Source organism: Mesocricetus auratus, unplaced genomic scaffold (genome assembly GCF_017639785.1).
Source record: "Mesocricetus auratus isolate SY011 unplaced genomic scaffold, BCM_Maur_2.0 Super-Scaffold_100009, whole genome shotgun sequence".
Classification (NCBI taxonomy): Eukaryota; Metazoa; Chordata; class Mammalia; order Rodentia; family Cricetidae; genus Mesocricetus; species Mesocricetus auratus.
The window spans coordinates 14710787-14735167 of record NW_024429193.1 but is presented as its reverse complement, the minus strand read 5'-3'; the positions used below and the strand labels follow the sequence as shown (position 1 = coordinate 14735167).

General features: G+C 40.8%; 1 long non-coding RNA gene across 5 annotated transcripts; it reads left to right on the top strand.

Moving 5' to 3' along the window:
* Window positions 1–250: 250 nt before the first annotated feature.
* On the top strand, window positions 251–23653 carry LOC110343046. Of its 5 annotated transcripts, none has more exons than XR_005879292.1 (7): window positions 251–291; window positions 2307–2367; window positions 4908–4977; window positions 8864–9000; window positions 18825–18952; window positions 21927–22031; window positions 22390–23653. It is a non-coding gene; the product is annotated as an uncharacterized LOC110343046 (long non-coding RNA). The 5 variants fall into 5 exon arrangements; XR_005879291.1 differs by having other exon boundaries at window positions 252–291; window positions 2220–2367; XR_005879293.1 differs by lacking the exon at window positions 251–291 and having other exon boundaries at window positions 611–2367; window positions 21909–22031.
* Window positions 23654–24381: the final 728 nt, after the last annotated feature.

The following is a 24381-nucleotide window of genomic DNA, read 5'->3' as shown; positions in this document are numbered from 1 at the left end:
TAAGCAGTAACGTCAGATGGAGCACACACCTAACTGCAGTGATATCTTTCTTGCACAAATAAAGCCAGTCTGCGGGTCAGAGAATGAAGCTTGCCACTAGCTAACCATAGAGGTCTGGAGGTCTGTACAGACAGGCAGGAAGTGATGTGGCTGGGCAGAAACTGCCACTAGCTAAACATAGAGGTCTGGAGTTCTGTACAGACATGCAGGAAGTGATGTAGCTGGGCAGCAGCAGTATGTAGGCAGGGACAAACAGGAAATTGCTCTCTTCTCTGTGGAGACGCTTAGGAGGTAAGGAGTGCTGTGGCTTGCTCCTTCTCTCTGCTCTCTCAGAATTTCCCTCTATATCCGACTCCGGCTTCTTATTATCTAGACCAATTAAGGACTCTGCTTACATACTGGCGCCCCATATTGGGCACAATTTTGTAACATGTGCTCTTTCCTGGTAGCTGCCTGGGTCCTGCCACCCTTATCTGCCCCAGAGAAATACATTGATGCTATATTAATTATGAAACTGTTGGCCATTTTCTATGGTTTCTTATTGGCTAGCTCTGACTTAATTATTAATTCATAACTACTAATCTATGTATTTCCACGTGGTCTTGGCTTGCCAGACCTGCAACTCCTTTGCCTGCTACATGATGACAGCTGCCTCAGGGATTTCCTGTGTGTCCCTGCTTGTATTCTGATTCTGCCCAGCTACATCACTTTCTGCCTGGCCAATCAGCAAATCAGTGTTTATTTATTAACAAATAAGAGAAACATATACACAGAAGGACTTCCCCCATTGCCTAACCATGAGGATGAAAAATAACTAGTCAGTAAAGAAAAGCATTGAACTTCATAAAAACTAAAAATGTTTGCTTGCCAAATAGCACTGTTAAAAAGAAAATTCTTGGGCTGGGTGTGGTGGCTCATGTCTTTATTCCTAGCTCTTAGGAGGCAGAAGAAGGGCAATTTCTGAAAGTTTCAGGAAATCTAGTGGTTGTAGGACAGTCAGAGGCTACACGATGAAAACAAAGAAAAAAATTAATACTTTCCTTTCCCCAATCAGTGAGCGTGTGTATGCTTGTGTGTCTGTGCTTGTGTATGTGTGTAAGAGAGGGGGTGGTGATTGGGAAGGCAACACAGGAATATCTGCCAATAATAAGACAAATCACTCATTTTAAAACAATGAGAATAAAACACCTAGGCACTACAAATAGCCTATAAGAATATGAAAAGTGATAAAAAGTACTAGTCATCAAGGAAATATAAATAAAACCTGAGTGAGGTATCTCATACCTATAAGAATGTTTGAGAGGGCTAGAGAGAGCTCAGTGGTTGGAGAACTGACTGCTCTTCTAGAGGAACCTGATTCTCAGAACTCACATGTGGCTCACAACCATATGTAACTACAGTTCCAAGAAATATGATACTCCATGCTAGCCTCTGTGGATACTGGGCGTACACATGGTTCACAGGCATGCATGTATGAATACACACACACACACACAGAGTAAATAAATCTTTTTTAAAATTTTAAGTATTGACAAGAATATGATGTAAATGCAGATTAATATTGTATATTGTTGATAAGACTATAAAATGGTAACAATGATGATGAGGAAATGTTTGAAAATTCTTATACTATAAAACATACACCTACCTACATTCTTGCCTAGTAACTTACCCAGTAGAAATAAAAGCAGATGCATGCAAAATGATTTGTATAGGAATGTTTATAGCTGTTTTTTTCATAATAACCAAAAACTGTAGAGATTTAAATGTCATCAAGTAGGAGAGAACAGATAAACAGGTTGTGGTATAGTCACACATTGTAATATTCCTCGGCAATTAGAGGGAGTAACTTCTGAAACACACAATATGGATGCATCTCATAGCCACTATGTTGAGTCACAAGCCAGACACAAACAAATGTATAATGCGTATTTCCATTTCTATGGAGTCCAAGAACAGATGAGGGGAATCTACAATCCCAGCAGTCAGAAGAAGAGAGATGAATTGACAGAAAGCTCAGGGGAAACTCCTGTTGACCTCTGTTTCTTGAAAAGTATGCCCATGTGGGTATCTATGTTTGGGAAAAACAACGTAAAGTTGCTCACTGAAGATCTGTGGGTTCCAGTGTGTGTGCATTTTATTTAAGAGAGATGTAAAAAGTGAAGGTAGCCATGCCAAAGTTCTCTGAAGAAGAACCGAGCTGATGCTGATTTTTCCAGGTGCCCACTCTGCCTTTCCTAGCCTCACTGTGAATTCTTCCTGGCTCCTCCCCTCAACCTCCATTTGAGGCTCTTGCTTCTCTCCAGATGTAGCCCCAGTCTACGAAACGTTTCCACAGATGAAGAATAACGGAAGTCAGGAAAGAAGGTACAAAGAATGTTTCATTTAATATGATCCACCCTTATAGCAAATATTTGCCACTTTTCCAATGTGAGCTAAGTATACCTCTATCCAGGTGATGATGACTAACGACAGCCTTGGTAGGTCATAATTAATATTTGCATGATTTATGGAATACTTCTCATGCATGAGTTACTGTCTTGAAACTCCATTAATATTCAAACCTTCCATTTGTTGATTTGCTTCCATTTATTGAAATGTACATGTATACATACATACATATATAAAGCTATGTAACCCATGCAGATATCACCTTTGTGATCCTCTTGATTCATTGTCACAAATGCTGGGGTTACAGGTATGACCCACCATGACAGCTAGATGAACTAGTTTTCTTTTCAGCTAGTAAAAATAGAGTGAAAGCTAATTTGACCATCCATCCACTTGGATCTAGCAAGAAGAAGCAGCATTTTGACTTTACTTACACAGTTCTAAAACTCAACTGTTATATTCTTTGGATTCCACTGAATCTACTGAGCTGCAGTCATTCTGGGTAGTGGAGTACTTTAGGCTCCTTTTTCTCACTCCTTCATTAATTATGCCCTCACCAAATACCATCCATTGTCTAGATACAGGAGTTTTGTATTAAATAAATCCATAGTCCTTGCTATCAAGGTCAATCATAACCGATATTTAAATAATACAATAAAGGAATGACAGTGTAAATGAATTCATCTCAAATTGTAGTGGGCATCCAAATGAAGAGACTGTTGACTGCATAAGGACTGTCTTTGGAAAACAGAGACTTTAAGTAAACGACGAGGAATCAAGAATCCGGTGCCATGCAAAGGACACATTGTGCTATACTCATTGTTGAAGAAAAGATGGCTTAAACCAGAGAAAGAGTATGTTGTCAGAGAGAAGGTGGGAGAGGGTTGGTGACAGTGAGAATCAAAGCATAGTCACTGTGGGGGTGTTAGATAAAGATGGCCTCTACAAGAAACTGAGCACTAGCTGTTCTTTCAAAGGTCCTGAGTTGCCAGCATCTACCTGGTGGCTCACAACTATCTGTAACTGTAGTATCATGGGACTAGATGGCGGCCTCTTCTGATGTACAGATAAATGTGCATGCGGAGAAAGCATCCATATACATTTTTTTGAGACCGGGTTTCTCTGTGTAATAGCTTTGGCTGTCCTGGAACTCGCTTTGTGGCCTCAAACTCACAGAAATCCACCTTCCTCTGCTTCCCAAGGGACTAAAGGTATACACCTTGCCTGGTTATAAACAAACCTTTAAAAAGTTAAAAATGAAAATACTGGGCAAAAAGGAGCAAAGCAGTCAAGGCTTTGTGCCTTTTGTCTCTGCAAGGGCACCAGAAAACATACATACACATCTCTCATACTTTTCAGTCAGTAAAGATGGCAGGGTCTCTTGAATTCCAAACTATATGGTATAAAGGAGACATGAACTCATTATAATGCTCAGAATTATGATACACTGAGAAGACAAAGGGTCAGAGCAATTGTGGACCTTAGCAACTGGGTGTAAAGAAGCTGTCTTGGTCTCTTGGTCTAGGTGGGAAATTCACTCTGGGTAGAGATGTGAGAAAAGCTGATATCTCATTATGTTACACTCTTTTCATCCTTGATATGCCTTCCTGATTAGGTATAGAAAGTGATAGTGGTGCTGCTGGTGTAACAACAGTCTTGTATCTTTGCTGTGGTTACACTGTGTTTCATATCTTTGCTGTGGTTACATTGTGTCAATGGGCCTCTGCTGCTGGGTAAATAAATAAACAGCTGTTGCAACAGTTTGAGTACAAAGAATGAAGACACAGCCTGAATAAACCTCAGTAGGGGTACAGAAGAAGGGATGGATGCAGGATGAATGTAGATCCTGTAGAACTTGGTGAGATATCTTGATTGAAGGCTGGTTTTCTCTAGTAGAGAGTCGTTGAGTGCTTTGTGAAGATGAGAAATTTAGTTTGGGTTAAAACTCGGTTTTACTTGCCTATTAAATGTTACAATGGATATATTCATTTAGCAACTGAAACTACAGACACAGTGCTAAAGGGAGACATCTGGATTAGAGGTGTGAATACATAAGTATCATCATCATCATGCAATAGCTGACTCTAGGAGCAAAGACTTAATGGGTTAGAGACTTACATAGAAATAGACCAAAACATTTATTATTTAAGCACATGGGGAAGGAAGGGTGAAGCAGTCAAAGAAAGAAAGAATTATCTGAAGAAGCTTAAGGAGAAAGAAGAAGGAAAGGGGTCTCTGAAAACAAGGAATTAGAACAGGAAGGTGTAATCCAAGGTACTAAGAGAATGTAGTAATCAGGTAAGGTAAGTTTAGGCAGAATCCATCAGATTGAGTAATGGGGAGAGCCTTGAGCCCATTAACTGGAGCAAGTTCAACAGAAATAAGAGCATACAAGCTGAGTTAATGTCTCACATAAGGGGGGTGGCAATCTCAAAGGAGAAGTTCGTGTCTCTATTGAAGAAGCCACAGTTAAAGTCACAAGAACTGAGTTCTTTTCCTCCTCCTTCGTTGTGTAGCTGAAATCAGTCACTTGAAGTTCCTTCCTTGTGTGACAGAAAAAAAGACCACTGTCCAGAGTCAAATGAGGTAAGAAAATGTGTTATTAACCATGCACTGTGTTCTGTAAAATGGGATGCTATACAATAGAGCCAGGAGCTTTATGCCATGAATGAATCCTGAAAAGGCACACAAATCAAATCGCATTCAGTGTTTAAAGTCACTTTGCTATTTAAGGGACCAATGATGACTTTCTGCAAAATTGACAAAGCTTCCTTAATGTGAAGAGTCATTCTCTAATTTTCTCCTTCTTTCTCTATTTTGTTCTTCTTTCCTATCCTTTCTTCCTGTCTTCTTGTCTGTCTTTCTCCCTCCTATTCTCAGCAAGCCTCAGACAGTACACAAATAAAGCTGCGATGTGGCCTTCTTAGAATAGAAACTAATAAAGTTGGATGTGGTGGGACAAAGGAGGCATATGCTAAGGGAGGCCTGGGAACAACAGAGTGCCTAAAACCAGAGAGAGAAATACATCCTTCTGTAAATCGCCACATCAACCAAGGCTGCCATTGCAGAGCCCATGGGCCATTAACTGACTATGGAATGCCCAAGGGCATCATAGCAGACCGGAGATGCAGCAGGGAAAAAACATAAAGATGGAAGCAAACATCAGAGGAAAGAAAATGTGCTGCAGAAACATAAAGAGAGGGATAAAAAAGAGGAGATGAAGACTAGATAAAAAGGATGAGATTTGGAAAGCAAACGTTAAACTTTGGAGATCAGCTGAGGCTGGAATTAAGAGTAGTATATCCTCTGACCTTTATTTCAGACTGCTTGAGCACTCTGAACATATTTTCTCAGCTATTAACATAATCATACATAGTTGATTCTGTGAAGGTTAAATGAGAAAGTAAGTGACTAGATGATGGTCCGTACCCACCATTTCATCACAAATGGATGTTGCTGTCTTTCACTAGAGAACTTTGTTTCCCAGGTCCCACTTTGAACACTGACCAGAGAGACCAGAGTCAAAGAAATCCTACAAGAAACAGTTTTGCAAACAGCAGTCCTTGGACTCTGGCTCTTGGAATATTTGTGAAGCCATGAGTGTGAGCTCATTCAAATACCCCCATGTTCATTTACTTCTAATGGTGCTCTCTGCCTTTATTAAAAATGAGTGACTTTTTCCACTTCATCTGACACTGAGATTCTGAATGCTGAATGCACCGGAAACTGCATTCATAAACTGCTAAAGTCACCACATTATCTATTCAAGATCGTCAGCGTCCCTTCCTCCTCACATGACCCTGTATTAACACACTGAAACTGGAAACCCTACACTTCAACACGAATTTGTTAGATCCACATTTCTACAATGTGTAGTTTGCACTTTAATAATGCTTACAGATCCTTCATTTTTTCTATAGAAATTAATTGCCTAAACCACAATGATTTATAGTCATACTGAACATGATTATTAATTTTCCTGATGACTATACCTGTGGGCTGCAACAAATGGGCCCGACTTTGTATCACTCCTAAACTGAAAATGTCCATAAGGTAATAACAACTAATTTTTACCTTAATCAACTTACACTTAAAAGAATTTAATATAGGGCACTCGTGCCTTCTGGGAAAACTTGTGTGAAATATAAGGTGCTGAGTTATTTATGAGAATAATTATATATTTGTTACTTTAGTTTGTGCTGGGAAATCAGGATCTGAAATGAATCTGAGATACATTAAAAAATATAATGAACTCAGTGGAGTTATACATGTTGAAGAACCTTAGCACTGAGATAAATATATAACAGAGTGTAGCTACTCTGATTATGGGGAAAAAAGATTATTATCACTAAACTCCACTGCCTTTTTTTCCCTCCTCTTTTCTGGCTAGTGCCTTGAAATGCTATCATTATTAACAGGACAGAGAAGGCACTGATACCTATGTGAGCAGTCTGGCCTTTCCTTCCTCATTACTCACCTAAAAATTACTTCCAAGGGGTTTGTCACTGTGTTTTCATGAGTACAGGTCTCTATTTGTTGCTCCTGATGCAAGTAAAAGAAAAGCTGGTTTGGAGAAACTGAACTTAGACCATGCAGTTTGGCCCCTGCCTAGCATGCCCAGTTTTCAGTGCCTGGTGCTGGGGAGGTTCATTTATTTCTGTGGATGTGTTTCTCCTTATCAGGACACGAGTTGCAAAAAAGAGAAGGCACTGATTATTGGTTGATATGCATACCTTATATAATTCTGTATGTTCATATCCCAGAAATATTTAAGGCTTTTTCCCTGATTAGTGGCATTATGCAGTTATGCAAATAATCTGTTATATCTAGGCACATTATGCCGTTATGTAAATGATCTATTTCATTTATATTTCCCACAGAGTAATGGAGTAGGGGAGAAATGTTCTCCTGCATTTCCCCTGGTTTTTAATGAGTTTTTCAGACATATTCAGTTAGTGATCAGTCTGGATTTCTGACTGGGTGTGAGTTAGTCATCCTGGCCCATCCCCAGTCCCTGTCCTTAACTTTCCTATGTCAATTTGATGAGTATTTACTGAGCACTTACTGTGTAGAAGGGTTTGTACAGGTGGAAATCAGAGAAAGCAGCTAAAAAACAGCTCTAAAATGGAAATTATTCACCCTGTGACATCCTTCTCTGCCCACCTGGACATGTAATAAACATTATTTAAGCCTTACCCATTTCCAAAATTTCTTAGCCAGACTGAAAATGATTTTGTAAATTCACATACGTTTTAAATAAACAGGTAAATAATTTAGTATGCTGTAATAATAAAATCTAAAGCATAAGCTAAATAATTTAAATATAGATATGCCATAGATAATGAACTACCAATATGGAAATACAATTACAATGTGGATCCAAGGGAGACTGAAGTTGGCTTGCACTTGGAAACTGAGTTAAGTCTCTGTTCTCGTCTTTCCCATCACACATGCTAGTCTACAGGAATTCAGACCAGTTGGCCATTTCCTTTTATCAAATCTAATCAGCTCATTGTTGAGACTTCAGCTTCCCAGTCTGCAAATGCTTGACTTTGAATCTCTCAACAAACCCAAGTTCCTAGCCTACATAGGTACCCCTGCTTTCACAGAACTTGAAAGACTCTACTAGGAACACGTGGTCAACTTGTGATTGCTGCTTAGGGGCAGAGACTCTTAGACTGTAGCTTGCGCTCTTTTCGGGAAAGTCAGGAAGTTCAATGAGGTCCTGAGTTTCCATCAACCACAGTGATAATAACAATGTGAGCTGTTGCCCTTATCTGAGCCAAAGCTAACATATGATATTAGAAAGACAATTATAGATTCATATCCTCTCCCCTCCCCCAAACCCCCCCCCCCGGTGGTAACTCTAGAAAATGGGATTATGGGATTCAAGCTTTGGCTAGAACAAGTTTGGGCCTGAAGAACTCCACCAAGAAGTTATATCTGGATCTTAAAGGAAAAGAAACCACTCTAATTCTTCCTGTAACAGATCTTCTTTGTTCTTTAACCATTTCGTGGCCATGTATTTAACTATTGTATTGAATTAATGCTAAGTACTCAATCAGATAATGTTATTCAACTCCACTTATAAATGGGAGAAATTTGCTGAGGAAGCTAAACAAAGAAAAAGTTCTTAAAACTATCTCCTGCCTATTCATTCTCAAGAGAATATACTAATAATTTTATTCTCCTGGCTATAATTCATTTCAATAGCTTTTATTATGTATGGAAATCATAGTGTCCCTGTCATTCTCTCCCTTTCCCTGTAAGAATGTTCTATTCTCATTCTGTTGCCATGCAACTACAGCTCCTTTCTTGGGAGATGTGAACTCTGTCTACCTAGGCTCAGTCTTGTTCATGTGACTTGGTTTGGCCAATTGCAAGGGGGCTTACATCAAGTTTAACTATAGGTGGAAACTTGATGGAGTTGATGAGTATTATCTCTGTCTTTCTTCTGTTTTCTCTCCATCAGAAGCATGGCATATACCAGACAGGAATGGCTACTTCTAACTCTGGATTGTAAAGTGATGAAGTCATACGGAGCAGAACAGAGCTCCAGTCAAACAACATAGGGGAAGCTTGCCAGAGGAGGCAAAGCCAGCATGAGAGGTGTGCCTGGCACTGTGGTGCTGACCTAGAAATGTGCACAGTGCAGACAACATACTACTTCCTACCTGTGGGGAGGGATTTAGAAACAGTGACTACAACAGAGGCAGCGATGAGTTTGAGTGATCAAGATGAATTTCAAACACACAGTACTCTACATGAAATGAGAACACACTTCTCTCTGAAACAGTGTTTAGAGGGTCAATACAGTAGCTCTGCCAATTGAGTGTAAAAATAAAGGAGAATCCAGTAATCTGCTCTTGGTTTAGTGATCTCTGTGCCCACAACCCATTACTTCTTAACTCAAAACCTAGCAGCTGAGGCTTAATAGTGGGCCTTATATTTATTTGGTCTTGCAAATGAGCCAAATAATTTGCTGAATTCTTCTGCTAATGCTTCAAGGGGGTGCCTGATTTTGAGCCATGATTTTGAAATTAAATACTCTGATTGGAACTGTGCTAACTCCCAACTCTAACTTACAACCAATTTTACCATTTCCTGTAGTGTCTGAAGGCCAGTAGTCTATCTGCAGCGTTGATATAAATCCTGCCAAACCATACCGCACAGCGTTCCGAGACCTGTGATGAACTCATAAGAGTTGGTGGATTCTAATAGAAGTCTAGGATATGTATGGGCTAGGATAAAATAACACAATTATGATCTGAGGGTTCCTGCATGACATGCAATTCTAGTGTCTATGCATTTCTAAGTATGTAAGTCAACCTGATCTAGAGCCTTGTTCTAATATTTTCCTCATGAATTATCACACCTTGTGCTTTTCCAGTGTTTTCAGTGTTCCAAGGACGAATGCAAGTTACACTTTAGCATCTCCACATTCACCCTAACAATGGAGTACATTTTACAAAAAAGAAACAAAATGAAGGCGACAGTAAAGATAAATTTACAGATACGAAAGGACATAGGAGGAAAAGGCGGAATGGAGAGAAAGATGAGGACGAAAGTAGGAAGACGGAAGGAAGGTGAAGACTGAAAAGGGTGTGACTAAGGAGATGGACTGGCAAGAGGACCTGCGTTTGAGTCCCCAGCATCCATGTAAACAGAGAAAGTGGGCACGGTAGCGCGTGCGAAACCCTAGTGCGGTGGAAGTGGGCACGGTAGCGCGTGCGAAACCCTAGTGCGGTAGAAGTGGCAGTATCTTAGAGCTTGTTGGCCAGTGAGTTGGTGAGCTCCAGATACAGTGGCAAACTGTTCCAAAAGTAAGGTAGCTTGCATCATGGCACAGGCCTTAACCCTAGGCTTCAAAAGGCATAGGCAAGAAGACCTCTGTGAGTTCAAGACTGTCTGCTCCACATAGTAAACTACAGGCCAGCCAGAGCTACATACAGTACTACCTATTGAGACTCTCTCTCTCTCTTTCTCTCTCTCTCTCTCTCTATATATATATATATATATATACATATATATATATATGTGTGTGTGTGTGTGTGTGTGCGCGCGCACACGCATGTGTTTGTGTGTATGTGTGTGTAATTTTTTTACATGCACACACATACACATAAATTGAGAAAGGTACCTAGTATCAACCTCTAGTCTCAGACCAGACACACATGCACACATTCCAACACACACACACAAACATACTCACTTACTTCTGAATATGACAAGCACACACACACACTCACCCACACCTACCCTCATAACCACCCACATAAATGTTTAAAGTTTGTAACAAATAAGAAAATAGGAGGAAATATTGGAGATCTGAAACTCCTAGAGGGACACAACAGGAAGGAAAGCAAGGAAGTGAAATAACAGGCATGGGTTTAGAACAGTCAGCTGATGCCCACCAGAGGAGACACCAGAGAAGGAAAAGTCAGGATGAAAAGTTAGAAGAGCGTTGGTGCTTTTTGTTTACTATTATCATTACATTTTGTCTTTTTAACTTTTTATTATTGTAAATGGATAGCACCAACAATCCCAGTATTGCATACCGTTCATCATTCTCTAGGTTATATTACATATATAAATCTGCAATGGTATTGGATGAAAATGCACCCAAAAGGGAAGGCACACATAAAAGTCAAAGATAAGCTATAACTTGACAAAGTACACATACACAAAAAAAAAACCCAGCTCTTCCAAATTATATACCCTTAGCTTTCAAACGCCTGCTTTAAATTATGTCTGCCTTTCCAACGCACTGCCAGTGCTAGGAATAAAGCTGTGAGGAACTCTGGTGGATTCCATGGCAGGCAAGGGTGACCGAGGCAGGCGGGCAAACATACCAGGCAGACAGAGCTTAAGTGAGAAGTTTTATTACAAACGGAAAGGGGGGAGAAAAGAGAAAAGAGGTAAAGAGACACAGGGACAGAGGGACAGAGGGACAGACAGAAGAGGGAGACGGGAAAAGTCCTGTCTGCCCCAGGAGAACAGCAGGAAAGATGGAGGGCAAAGAGAGAACGGAAAGAGAGAGGGAGCAGAGAGAGAGCGGGAGAGATCAGAAAGAGTCTGTAAGTGGGCAGACGTCTTTCTTTAAAAGGGTCCTTTGCACCTAGTCTGACCAGGGTACCCCCTGAGTGACAAGGGCAGACCAGCATAACGCTTGAATCCTTAAGTCAGGCTTGTTAAGCAGAGTCACACACTGGGGAGGGAAGGATGCTGTTTATTTGGAACAAAATCATTTCTTATAGCAATCGAGTCATTGAGGGTGGTAGAATTCCAGCACCCCAAGCTTGAACAGGTACAGGTGAATCGCCTCACAACAAAGTTTCTTCCAACATCTCCATGGGGACATCTTCCTGCATCATCAGAAAAGGCTCTCTTCTGACTCAAAAGCACTGTTACCTTCAGTGGGCATTTTATTTTTTTTTACTCTTGGGTCTGGGAATTCAGTTCTGTCCTTTGAGAGTAAGAGAATAAGTCACAGAAGAGGAGAGGATTGAGGTATCAATTCCTCTCGTGCAAGAAAGGACCATAAAAATGAGAGATTTCCTTGCCAAATCTGTGCTTGTTGTTTGCCTGGCCGTAGGAGAGTTTGTGTCTTCAGCCGTAGGACGGGGATGCAGAACAGGCGGTTTGCCAGGTTCCGTCTAGGCCTCATGAGCCAAAGATTTACAGTTTTTAATCTTTTTTTCTGATGGGCATTCTAAATACCTGCTTCATGCAATGTTTAATTTCTGCACAGCAGGCAGTAGTGTGTCCAGAAACAAGAATAAACCGCCCGTTTCTGCGTGTGATGGAGTGCCTAAACACAGCTAGGTTTTCACTGCCTCCATCCTGTTATCCTCTCAACAGCGAGTGCCTTTTCATTTAAATGTGGGGTTTTTTATTTCCCCGATGGCTTAAAGATAGCTTTCTGACATTTCATTGTGTGTGTGTTTTGTATTCTGTGTGATATATATATATATGCACATATGTGCACAGGGATTTGGAGTCAAGATGTCAACCTTGGGTGTCTTTTTCTATCACTTGCTACCTTATTTTTATTTTTGAGTCAGGGCCTTTTGCTGAACCTAGAACCCAATGATGCAGCCAGAATGGCAGACCAATAATCCCCAGGTATCTTCCTGTCTCCCCGCACCCGTGACTCTAGCACCAGGGTTACAGACATGTACCACCATGCTCAGTCTGTCATGTGTTCAGGAGCTCAAGCCTAAGTCCTTATACTAACACAACAAGCACTCTACTGACGGAACTATCTCCTGGCCATCTAAGATGATTCCCTAGAGGTCACTTTTCTCCCTGTGAACGTGAAAGTCCACAGCTGTATTCTTTTAGATGCTTTTTGATCCAAGACTAACAAACAACAGGAAAATCTGGGGCTGCTTCCCTTCAACAAAATGGTGTCTGAGGACATCAAAGGAAGAAAAGCTTTCTAAATTTTTCTGCAGAGACATCAATGACACAAACATTGTTTTCAGGATCATGGACAACACTATGAATGATGAAGCATTCACTGATATCTATACAATCTAAAGGTATATTTGGTGTTTAGTGCTTAATGAAGAATTTATGTCAGTGAAAGAATTAAGTAGAGGTAATGTAACCACACTCAAATAATGCTCACCACAGTTTCTAAAACAGGTTTTTGATGACTTTAGTGAGGCAAGTCAAACATTTGAAACTCAGGCAAATAAACTTAACTCACAAGCACACACACACACACACATCTCAAAGGAAAGAGGTAAGGTCAAAATTTTTCATATAGGAAAAAAAAAAGCCAATGATAGAAAAGCCAGCTATTCCACTGTGGGAAGGTTTCATAAGTTAAAAGAAAAACTAGGCCAGTTGAGAGGTATTTATTCAGTGTGTGTACCTAACTGGCCCATAAGAGATGCTGTCCGTGTGAAATGTATGCTTCTGCATAATGGAAACTACTGGACAACATTTCTCCAAATTCTATCCATCCCTACTTCTTCTAGAGCCGCCTCTGACCTTTCCTCACTTAGTTTACTTCAAGGCCAATGCTGTAAGAATCTTTACCAAAGGACACACCACTAACAGACCAGACATGTCTCGAGAAGTAAGGAGAAGAAATTTCCAAGAACAAAGAACTCAGAAAAAAATGTTCTGTGCCTTCAGTCTTCTCCAGATTGAAACCAGAGGGAACACTCCACAAACATAATATAGTAATGAATAGATATTAGTGGTTGGAATCAATAAATATAGGTGATTATATTCATATTAATGGTAACCTTAACCCAAGCTAACACATATGGATTACTTAGCATGTGCTAACATTATCATAAATATTTTCTGTACTGGATTTCTCCTACCCATGTTTTCCCCTCATTGAAATATCTCTAGTGGCTTTACACAGGTCTCAGAATAAAGTCAAAGTCCTAAGATGACACACAGAACCTTGTTTAGTACAGCCTCTCTTTGCCTGATTGCTCACTCTGTTGCTTTCTATATGGCCAGCCATCAAGGACATCCTTTAGTTTTTCTAAGACACCTGATTTCTTTCATCTTGGGATCTGTCCTATTTATTTTGAAGGTCTCAGCTCCTCCATCACTTTCTCTATGGAGTGTCCCTTGGCCTAACACTCCCTGGTGACCACTTCCCCCTGTCCGTGCTGCCATTGAGGCATAGATCCTTACTTCTAATCAGTTTCTGTCTACAGTTTTCCAGTAAGACCCCACATTTCAGACAGTCAGATACACTGAACACTAGAGCTTACAGACTCTCAGTAAATACAGAGTAAGCAGACAGAAATGTTCCAACTCCTGAATGATTCAGACAGAGCCAGGGTATGGAAGTGATATTCCTGACTATAAGAGATGGGGAGGTAGCATGTGACCTCATGCATGTTCGTGTCAGGTGAATTTCTCCAGAGAGCATCCCTAGAACTTTAGCACAGAGAGTTCCAAAACAAGCTGTGTAAGATGAACCTACGCAGAAAGAAATAATGGGATACTCACTTATGTTCATGTACAAAGTCAACCTTAGTTATATTTTTCCTGTACATTGACACTCATGTCTACCCTGGTACACATCAGAAAGCTCTAAGTGGGGAGATAATCCCTGTATCCTGAGGGAGGGAGTGTTAGTATATGCCAATAATGCCATTCCTTGCATTACTAAAACAAGCTCATGGGCCATTATGTGGCATCAGTTGTATTTGTTCACAAAATAGACATCTTGTGTTTTAAAGTTGCTGTAGAACTGGAAGGTTAAAATTAGCACAAACTGCAAAATCTATTCAGATTTAAGACAAAGTCGGTAACAAAAGAACAGGCTTCCATGAGTTCAAAGCCATGTTATTAATTTAGTTCATTGACCTAGCTATATTAATTTCACAAACTTGTGGGCTTCATTGTGACATTTTGACATGTACACATAACATATTCGGATCATATTCACTCCTCATCTCTGCTCCCCTTCATGCTTTTTCTCTTCCCCAATAAGGCCAATACAACTTTATATGACAATGAGTCAACCAAAATAATTTTTTAAAAATTTAAAAGATATCCATCTTCATTATCATCCAGGATAAAATTATGCTTTGCATATTGTTGCTGAAGCTGTTAAATATATACAGATACATACACATACATATACATATATGCTCATGTGCTAGTGTGCATTTCATGTACTTGTAAGATGATATGTATCAGTGCCTGCTCCAGGGATTTTTTTTATCAAGGGTGCTACGCAGTTGAATGTACTTAAAGTAAGCCATTTCAAAAGGTACAAGGACTGAGGAGTTCCCTTTTTCTCTACCTTGTTTTGTATCCTGTCTCCCAACATTCTCGTGGAAGGAAACTTTCAGCACTGTTTGATGACCCATTCTCTTTCAAACCCACTTCTCAAGTGCCCTTCATTCAGGCCAGCCCTCTACTGAAGCAGAAGACGATCCCCTGAATTAACAGAAAGCCAGGAGTTTTCAGCAAAACTGCAGGACGGTGATGCAATAACTCCATTAGATCATCTCTTAATTACTTTGTCAGTGCGAAAACCATGTCCTAGAAGTTCTGAACACAGTAAAAATATAAGCCATGGCCTTCTGCCTGGATTAAATGGTTAGAAATATTACTGTGAAAACCAGAGAAGAGTTGCAGAAGAGAGATTCCTGTCACTGGCATTAAAATTTTCCTCCTTCCCCTAATGCCATGAGCTAAAGGCAGGACCACAACTTTAGGTGAGCATTGACCCAGGGATAGAATCTGATCTCCCACTGTGATATTATTAGGTACCATTTTGCAAGGGCTGCCCATGCTTTATAATGTGTTTTTATAACAAGACACCTTAGAAAATTTCACAAGGCCAAATCATCAATAAGTAATGCTTTCCATTTTTATTGGCTGAGGATTGAAACTACAGAACCCAACAGTACACAAGGTTCTGAGGAGTTTACTGGAAAGTCCAGCAAAGAAACAGCTATCTTGAAGCAAAGGGGCAGTCTGTGAGCATCAGCCTCAAGGAGATATTCAAGACACCGCCCCGGTAAAATTTGATGTATTAATGATCTCCTACTCAACCCAACATTTTTCTCTTTGAGAACATCTCGTGATCCCAGTGGCCATTGTCCTCTTTAGTGGGAAATAAATGCTTATTGATCACAGGTATCGATCTAGTACTTTAGATAAAAACAATAGTTTTCAAAGTCCACTCACAGGAGTTCAAGGACTAAAGCAAAAGTGTAACTTGGGCTGGTCAGGGGGTGATTGATGACCGTGGGTTCTGTGCCATAGAGCATAAGTTACTATGACACTGTGTATCTGGGTGCTGGAGCCAGCCCTCATTGAACTGAGCATTGTGTATGAATGATTGATGGAGCTTTGCATATTTTGTTAGATTCACTTCCAATCCATTTTACATACCTGACTTACATAAAAGATGAGTCCCACTGGAAATCCCTGAGGAGGAATGTTACAGTTATGAGTTCCAGAGATCTCTGCTGATCTTGTTTACCCGATAAAGCCAAAGCCTGCTTTGTTTACAATCAAAGTGTTAAAGTTGAACATGGCTCATTTGAACAGTATTTTTCCAAATAAAATATCTTCTGCCTCTGCATCAGTAATTTTAAAAGAAAAACAGTTAAAACCCTGCAAAGGACAAGGAAAGAGAGCAGACAGTTCCGGAGAAAGAGAAGCTGTGAATGCTTCACCTCTCGAGAACTGTAACATTTGGACTTTATATCCTGACCCGCCTTACTTAAACCTCATTTATTCATATCATTATTACTAAGTAAAATATATATTTTTAACATTTGCAAGGGATTAAGTTAAAGCCCATAGAAATGGCAGTGGCCATACAGTGACATAATGCCTTCTCCTTCAGAGTCTGGGATGGGAATCCGTGATCTCTTTGTCCACAGAAGAGAGGGTCTCACAATGGAAAAGACAGCTGTTTTCATCCATCTCATCTTCCCAGTTAGTGGATTTCATACAATAGTCCATCATTAGGGATCATTACCATTGTTAACGAGGAAGAATAAACCCCATGCCTTCATCTTTCTTAGATGTAATAAGTCTCATGGAACAAGAGTACCCTAAAGGCCCTTCGCTTCTAAAAATGATTAAACTGCATTCAAATCACAGCCTGTAACCCAGTTCTGGGCATAGTATCAAAGTCAGCTCCATAGGTGTGAGCGAAGGCAGTATACTATTCCTGCCTCCTGCCTCAGGTTTCGCGCAAGAGTAGTTTGCATGTATTATCCTCAAAGAACAGATTGCCTTTTACCAAAATCCTATGCATTTTGGCACTTGGTGAGTGTCTTAGATGGCATTAACTGTAAAACATTTCTTTTTACATAATTATGGCTTTGTTTTGAGTGTGTGCTAAGATGGTTGTAAAAGTTTTAAATGTGAAGGGCTTCAAGAAGAAGGGAGGAATCTCTGAGTAAAAAAAAATAAAAAATAATAATAAAAGGAAAGCCTATTGTTCACAATTAAAGTTCAAATTTTCCTGACAGGCTTTCAAACTGGGAAAGAAATGAAAATGCTACATGGTTATTTTAATAATTGTTTCCCAAATTATAGCATTATTGAAAATGTATAGAAAATACAAGTCGTGGTAATTGCGCAACACCTGCAGAATTAGAGCTATTGTTTTCCTGGTGTATTTATGTAGCAATAGGACAATCTTTGTCAATAACCAATGATGATAGATGCCAGGAGACCTGGTGCTCTTTCTAATAATGAGAAAGCTTCCTGGGACTCGGCAAGGTCTTTGCCTCAGGCGTTTACACAGATTCCCAAATCTACTGTCCTTGCAGTGAATGTGTTAATTGACACGCTTGTATAAATTTTAGTAAAGCCATAATATTTTTGCATGGCAACTATTAAAAATATTTTTTCTCTTAATTTCACCGGGGAAGCTGAGACTATGAATTTTTCCCTGTTGCAGGAGGGAATAATTTAGATTTTCTTCCATCCCTGTCAGAAGTTGAACAGACGAACAAAACAGATTCTTCAGAGACAATTTTACACAGAGTTACATCCATCCAATTCAATTATAAATTAAATTGACTAACGAACCATAGCTCATTATGGGAATCAATTACTCAGAACTGTCTTTGGACCAAAAATGTGGAAAATAAAAAATAATGGTCATACTTCAATATACCAGATTGTCAACGTTTGAGAGCTCTGTTTTTCTCTAGCTTGGCATAGTCCAACGCCAAGAAGAAATGATAATCATTTGTTTTACTGTTCCTGGAGATGTTCTCATTTTATGAAGACTAGTTAATTCTTGAGTTTTGATCTCTTTGGAATGAGTACCTCAGGCTTTTCTGAGATGACAGGCCAGCCCTGGAGTCAGGGACTCACATGGGGATCATTCAAACCAACTTATGCAAATGTGTTGCTAAAGGAAGCCCTGCCTCAGCCTCTAGTGCCACCTAAGCAATAAGAGTCAAAAGATCTGGGGAGGTCACCATAGAAGCATTTTATTAGTAAAGCAATTCTAACCATGGGGTGGGAGAGGTCACAGCTATGCACAATATCTCCTATTCAACTGTTAGATAAAAATAAATCCATAGGGGAATTCAGCCACTAAAGCAATGGCATCCTAAAGTGTTTCTCTTATTGTACCCATGTCCCAGGAATTCTCCACGTATTTTTAAAAAAGAGGAGGGGTCTAAAACAGTCCCCCTTTCATCATGCCTATTATCATCTGACTTTGTTAGCAACATCCCGGGAAATTGGTACTTTGAACATGGATAAGTAAAGGCAGAATGTATATGGAAAAACATAGGGGTAGGTTATTTCTCAATATGGAAGTCTGTTACAGATTCATCTGTCATGACAAGAGGGTCAAACATTTGTATGCACAGGGACATTGGTTCAGGGACACTGTTGCTGAAGATGCCTCAATTTCACTTACCCCTTATACTTCCTGTTCACTGCTTGGTGGGAAATAGCAACGAGTGTTTCTGAGGACTCACCTGAAGAATGGAGCCCTCTCTGGAACGTTCCTATGGATGTTAGTCTCCCTCACTGAAGCAAAAAGGAATTCATTCAGGAAAAGCTTCACTCCATATGAAAACAGGTTAGTCCACACAAACGTACAACTCAACAGCATGTTGTTTGGAAGCTAGGAGTTTTAAAACACACATTTCTTAGAATGGACCAAATCTCATTTTTCCCACTAGTGTGATTGTTTTTGTAACATCAAATATAGAAAGCAAAACCACTGGGAATTTGCAAATATGGGCAGAAAGAGAAGATGGGGGAATGGTCCTGTAATTAAAAACCTAAGCATCTAATAAAAGATTATGTTTAAAAAATGTTTCAATAAATTAGGCTACAGTTCAAGAACAGAGGTGTAGGATTCAGCACTAAAAGCTCAAAGATTACATAACGTGCTTTGAGTTGAATAATTCCAAAGAGAAGATGGGTAGGTAGTAGGTCAGGTAGTGCAGGCCTATTGTCTTGTATTAGTGTTCCAACACTAATACAAGAGCATTGTAAGTTCAAGGTCTTTGAGAGCTGCTGAATGGGTTAAGGCTAGCCTGTGAAGTTTCATGAGAGTCTGTGTCAAAATAAAGGTGAAACAGAGGGTAGGGGATACAAGCCTGTAGTGCAATAATTGTCTAGTATTCATGAAGCCCTAGACGCCACCCCAGTACATAAATTAATATAACAATAGCGACAAAAGAAAACCAGGGGTGTGCAGGCTGTGCTCAACCCTAAATGAACATAGACCAGCCCACCATTTTCATGGATTTCTTTAAGTCAGGCCTGGTTTAGGAGGCTGCTGCTTCTGCCACTGTCTAGTAGACAGTGAGCCCATCAACCTCCCTAAGCTTCAATCTCCTGCTCCTTAAGACAGAAAAAAATAACCATTCCGAGGTAATGTATGCAGATTACTTAGCACAAGGACTGCCATACAGTGAGACTCAGTTCATCCAACTATCATTCCTGGTTTGGTTGTTCTTTTTACCATCCCAGAAGGTATGGTAGCACAATTTCAAGTCCAAAGGGGAAGAAGGAGCTTATCTTTTTACCTCATTACCAGGTAGTTTGTTTAGAATATATCATACCCCATTTACTAAGTGGCTAGCAATGCAGGACTCTGGTTGCCTGTAGGATCTCTTGTACGTTCTGGAGGTAATGCTTTGGGTCTGAGCTGAACAGAGGACCCCTGTGGAGCACAGCTGTCTTCCTTTGGTCCCCTCACTCTGCAAAGACCTCCACTACTAACTACCCAGCTCTTTTCCACATCCCCAATACAAGCAATGCTCAGGGACTACCATCTAAATATAGGCTGTCACAGAAGATGTCTAACTGAATGATGCCTACCCAACAGGCTGTAACACTCAGGCATGGGAAATCAGATGAACATTTTTTTGATAATTTATCAGATTTTTGAAAGGTGTGTTTCTTCAAGGCCTCACACACAGCCTTAGGGCCTTGTGTGAAGGTTTTGTTCTGGAGTCCACATTGGGCAGTCTTAACTTTATCTCAACTGAATACCTTTGTCTTCACTCCCATGTAGCAAAGCTTCTAAGTTAGAGAGGCTGAAATGGGACTGGCATTATTCTGCAGGGGTTCTTGCAAAGCCTTCTGCTGTTTGAATTTTAACCAATTAGAAGAGCCAGCCTTCTTTTATTTCAGAACTGTATTAAAAGATATCACATTCAAAGGCTGGACATGCCTGCAATTAATTACTGGTGTCCGGCCAAAGGTCTACCATTAGCCATTGCCATGACAACCTTTAGAAGGCCTTGGCCCACCTGTTGCAAGATAGAAACAGCATTAGGCAGTTGGTCCCTGCACTTGGCCTCCCCCTGGCCTATGGGGAATTCGTACTAATTAGAATTAGTTGTCCTTCTGTAGTCCAGTTCCTGACACAAATTGCATTCTGTAGCTTTTTGTTCCACTTGAGTTCACAGACAAAATAGCCCATGCCATGTTTGAAATGAAGCAAGGCAATATAAAAGGATTTTGTGTAATTGGCTAATATACTTTAACATTTTAACTAATATTTTCAGTGAGTTGGTTTTTTTTGGAAGACTTTTACTTATGTTCTTTTTGTCTCAAGAGCTGTTTATGATCATACAGGCTATAGTTTTAATATAGCTTGCTTGGGTGTCATTAACCCATTGTTGGAGAAGGGAACCAGTGACCTTTCAAAATGATGGTTTGAAATGGCCCTGTGGGGACGGCAAAGAGACACGCAAACAAAGGTGGAACAAAAGGACAGTTTCTCCCATCTCACTAAAGAAAAACTTTAGAGCCACAGTGAAGCAGAAAAGCGAGAAAGTGAAAGACATGATCAGGCTGTGAGCTTGTGTGGCTTTGCCCAGAAGCAGGGTCCACAGGCTGTGAGCATTTGCAAGCAAGGTGTGGCCACAAAACCTGCAAAAGGCGGCATGGGGGGGGAGAGAGAGAGAGAGAGAGAGAGAGAGAGAGAGAGAGAGAGAGAGAGAGAGAGAGAGAGAGAGAGAGAGAGAGAGAGAAACTCTCTTCAGCATCAGCATCCCACCCCCATCCACCCGCCGCCACAGGGCCATTTCATCATAGCATCAGTAATAACCCACGCGTGGGGTTAATTCTTAAGACTTGTTCTCAACAGTGACATTGGGGGGTGAAGTGAAGGTTTGCTACCCCTTAAGCTGCATTTTGAGGGAAAGGAGACCATCGTGTGGAGTAAAGCCCTTGAGGCAGGAAGGTCCATGTGATTTTTATAACCTCACAGTAGAGTCACTTTCTAGAAAGAAGAAGAAAAACAAAACTCCAAAACCCAAGGGAAAGTCAGCAATCAGCAGGCTAAAGAATGCCTAAACTCTTCACAGGGATGAAGGAGTTCCAAGAGCTAGTTCCCATTCCCTGTAAACACGCTGCCAGCCATCCTTTCTGAGCCCACCCCTTCCCAAATTGAGTGGGTGAATTTCAGAGATATCAGAAGACAAATGAGCTCATATTTTTGCTGAATTTCTTTCTATTCACCGGGTTTTCTAAGCAAAGTCTCTTAGTCTTCCTACAAAACAAGTGAGATATAGTTTTACTTTTATTAAAAGAGACCCGGTAAGAGCTGAGCGTTCCTTTCACAATGTGTTCTTCGCGGAGGACGACTGTTGCGAAACCACCGTTTGCTTGCTCGCAAAGAAGGAAGGTGAGCTAACGTAAGTAGTTTTAAAATAAAATCTATCCCCATCCTGCATCCATTCTCTGAACTTCCATATAAACCTCGCATTGTTCGGGTTGGGACTGAGGCCAAGAATGAAGCTCTCTCTTCCTTTCTCAGACTTCAAATCTGAATTCTGAAATGATAAGAGGCACTTTTAAAATTCTTAAAATAGATGGATTTAGGAGTGTCTGAGCCAAGGTAGAGCCTAGTTACTCATAGATAAGCCAGAACTGCCTCGGTGAGTATATTAAATGTAAAATGTATAAAATGTGCAAAATGTGCAAGAAAAATCTCAAAAAAAAAATCCAAGGAAATTTTAACTGGAAATTACCTGCCTTTTCAATCCTTTGCAGACCTACTTAGAACCAGCAACAACAAAAAAGTTATTGCTTAGAAAACAAGAGTCTTCCAGATGAAAATGCCATGCATTTATCAAGGATCGGACTTCATCGCATTTTCTCTATGATGGACAATTTCAAGTTTTTTAAAACACCCCTTTGCTTTGAGCCACCAGGGAGGAAGAAAACATCTTCTCAGGCATCTATGGCTGATAGCATCAGTAATAATAACAGAAGCGAAAGCTAAGCACAGAACAGTACAAACCCCATCGCACCTCCAGCTGAATAGGCCAGGGGAAGTGATTGACTTGCCAGCATGAAGAAGCCAGGTACTCCACAGAGGATTCCCCATGGCCTGGTGGAGCCGTAGGGACGTCTGAAAGACACTGATGCTAGCATTCCTATGAGTAGAGCGTCTCCATCAGGGTGCAGGTTCTGTGGAGAACTCATCCAGTCTCCTTTGTCTGCACTACTGCTCCAGACATCGAATCATGCTAACATCAAGGCTTACACGAGGGTGGTAGAGGTGGCTCAGTGGTTAAGAAAACTAGATGCTCTTCCAGAGCACCTGAGTTGCATTCCCAGCGGCCACATGGTGGCTCACAGCCATCCGTAACTCCACGGGATCTGGCCCCTTCTTTGGGCCTCCACAGGCACTGTATGCATGTGATACATACACATACATGCAGGCAAAACACTCATACACATACGACAAAAAGGATTATATATGAGAGGACACTTTCTAAAAATATTTTTCTCCTTTGTGTTTATTCTTTGTGCCTTTCACATTTTTGCGTCTCCATCCCATTCATTTCCCCATCCTAGATCTTTTCTTATCCAGTTTCATTTACTTTCTTCTTTCCTGTGCATGTGTGTATGTGCATGTGTGTGTGTGTGTGTCTGGGTGTTGGGGAACATGCACATATATGCATGTAAAGACTAGAGAACAGTCACAGAAGTCATCTGGAACATCATCTACCTCCTTTGAGACGGGGTGTCGCCTCATCGGCCTGGAGCTCACCAATTAGATGAGAATGGCTATCCAGAGAGCCCCAGGGACCTGCCTGTCCCTGCCTCCCAGTTGTGGGATTGTAAGCACATGTTACCACACCTGGCATTGGGGGAATTGTTTTATTTTTGAACATTTTATTTAATATTCATACATGCATAAATTGTGTTTTGAACAAACCCATCTACATTCCCTCCTTTCCCTTTGCCCACCTATCACAAGTTTTCTGGTACAGGCATGTCTATGTGGGTGCTAGAATCATATCATAAAGGGGAGGGGAGGGGAGAGGAGGGGAGGGAGGGGAGGGAGGGGAGGGAGGGGAGGGAGGGGAGGGGAGGGAGGGGAGGGAGGGGAGGGGAGGGGAGGGGAGGGGAGGGGAGGGAAGGGAAGGGAAGGGAAGGGAAGGGAAGGGAAGGGAAGGGAAGGGAAGGGAAGGGAAGGGAAGGGAAAGATGAGACTGCATATGATTGGGAGACAGTCCCAAGGTCTAGTACGGTGCCACATAATCTTTTCTATAAAAAACGATCTCCCCCTCTCTCCCATGCCTCTCTCCCATGCCTCTCTTCCCTCTCTCTCCCCTCCTCACTGTCCCTCTGCCCCTCTCCCTTTTAACTCACCAAGGCATGTTTCTGAAGATTCAGGCTGCAAAAGACCCCAAAGCAAGTGTAAAGGGTGGAGTACAATTATTTGTCAAAACTGTATGAATTTGTGATTCATAAGAAGCAAGAGGCAATTTAAGGAGATTGTTTTCCACCACTGACATGGCTGTCAAAATAAATGTGGGGAGATAATTATAGTAATTAACAAAACAGTTAATTTTTCTTTGTCATGGAATAAAGTTCAGTTTGATTTCTGATTAAGAGACGATTAACACCAAATGCTTTTCTTTTATTGCTGCTGACCATGACAAATTCTGCACTAGGGTACATACCCATTTCTTAACTATTGACTCGCACTGGGAAAACACTCTGTCAGCATCCAAGGGCTCTGAATCCAGC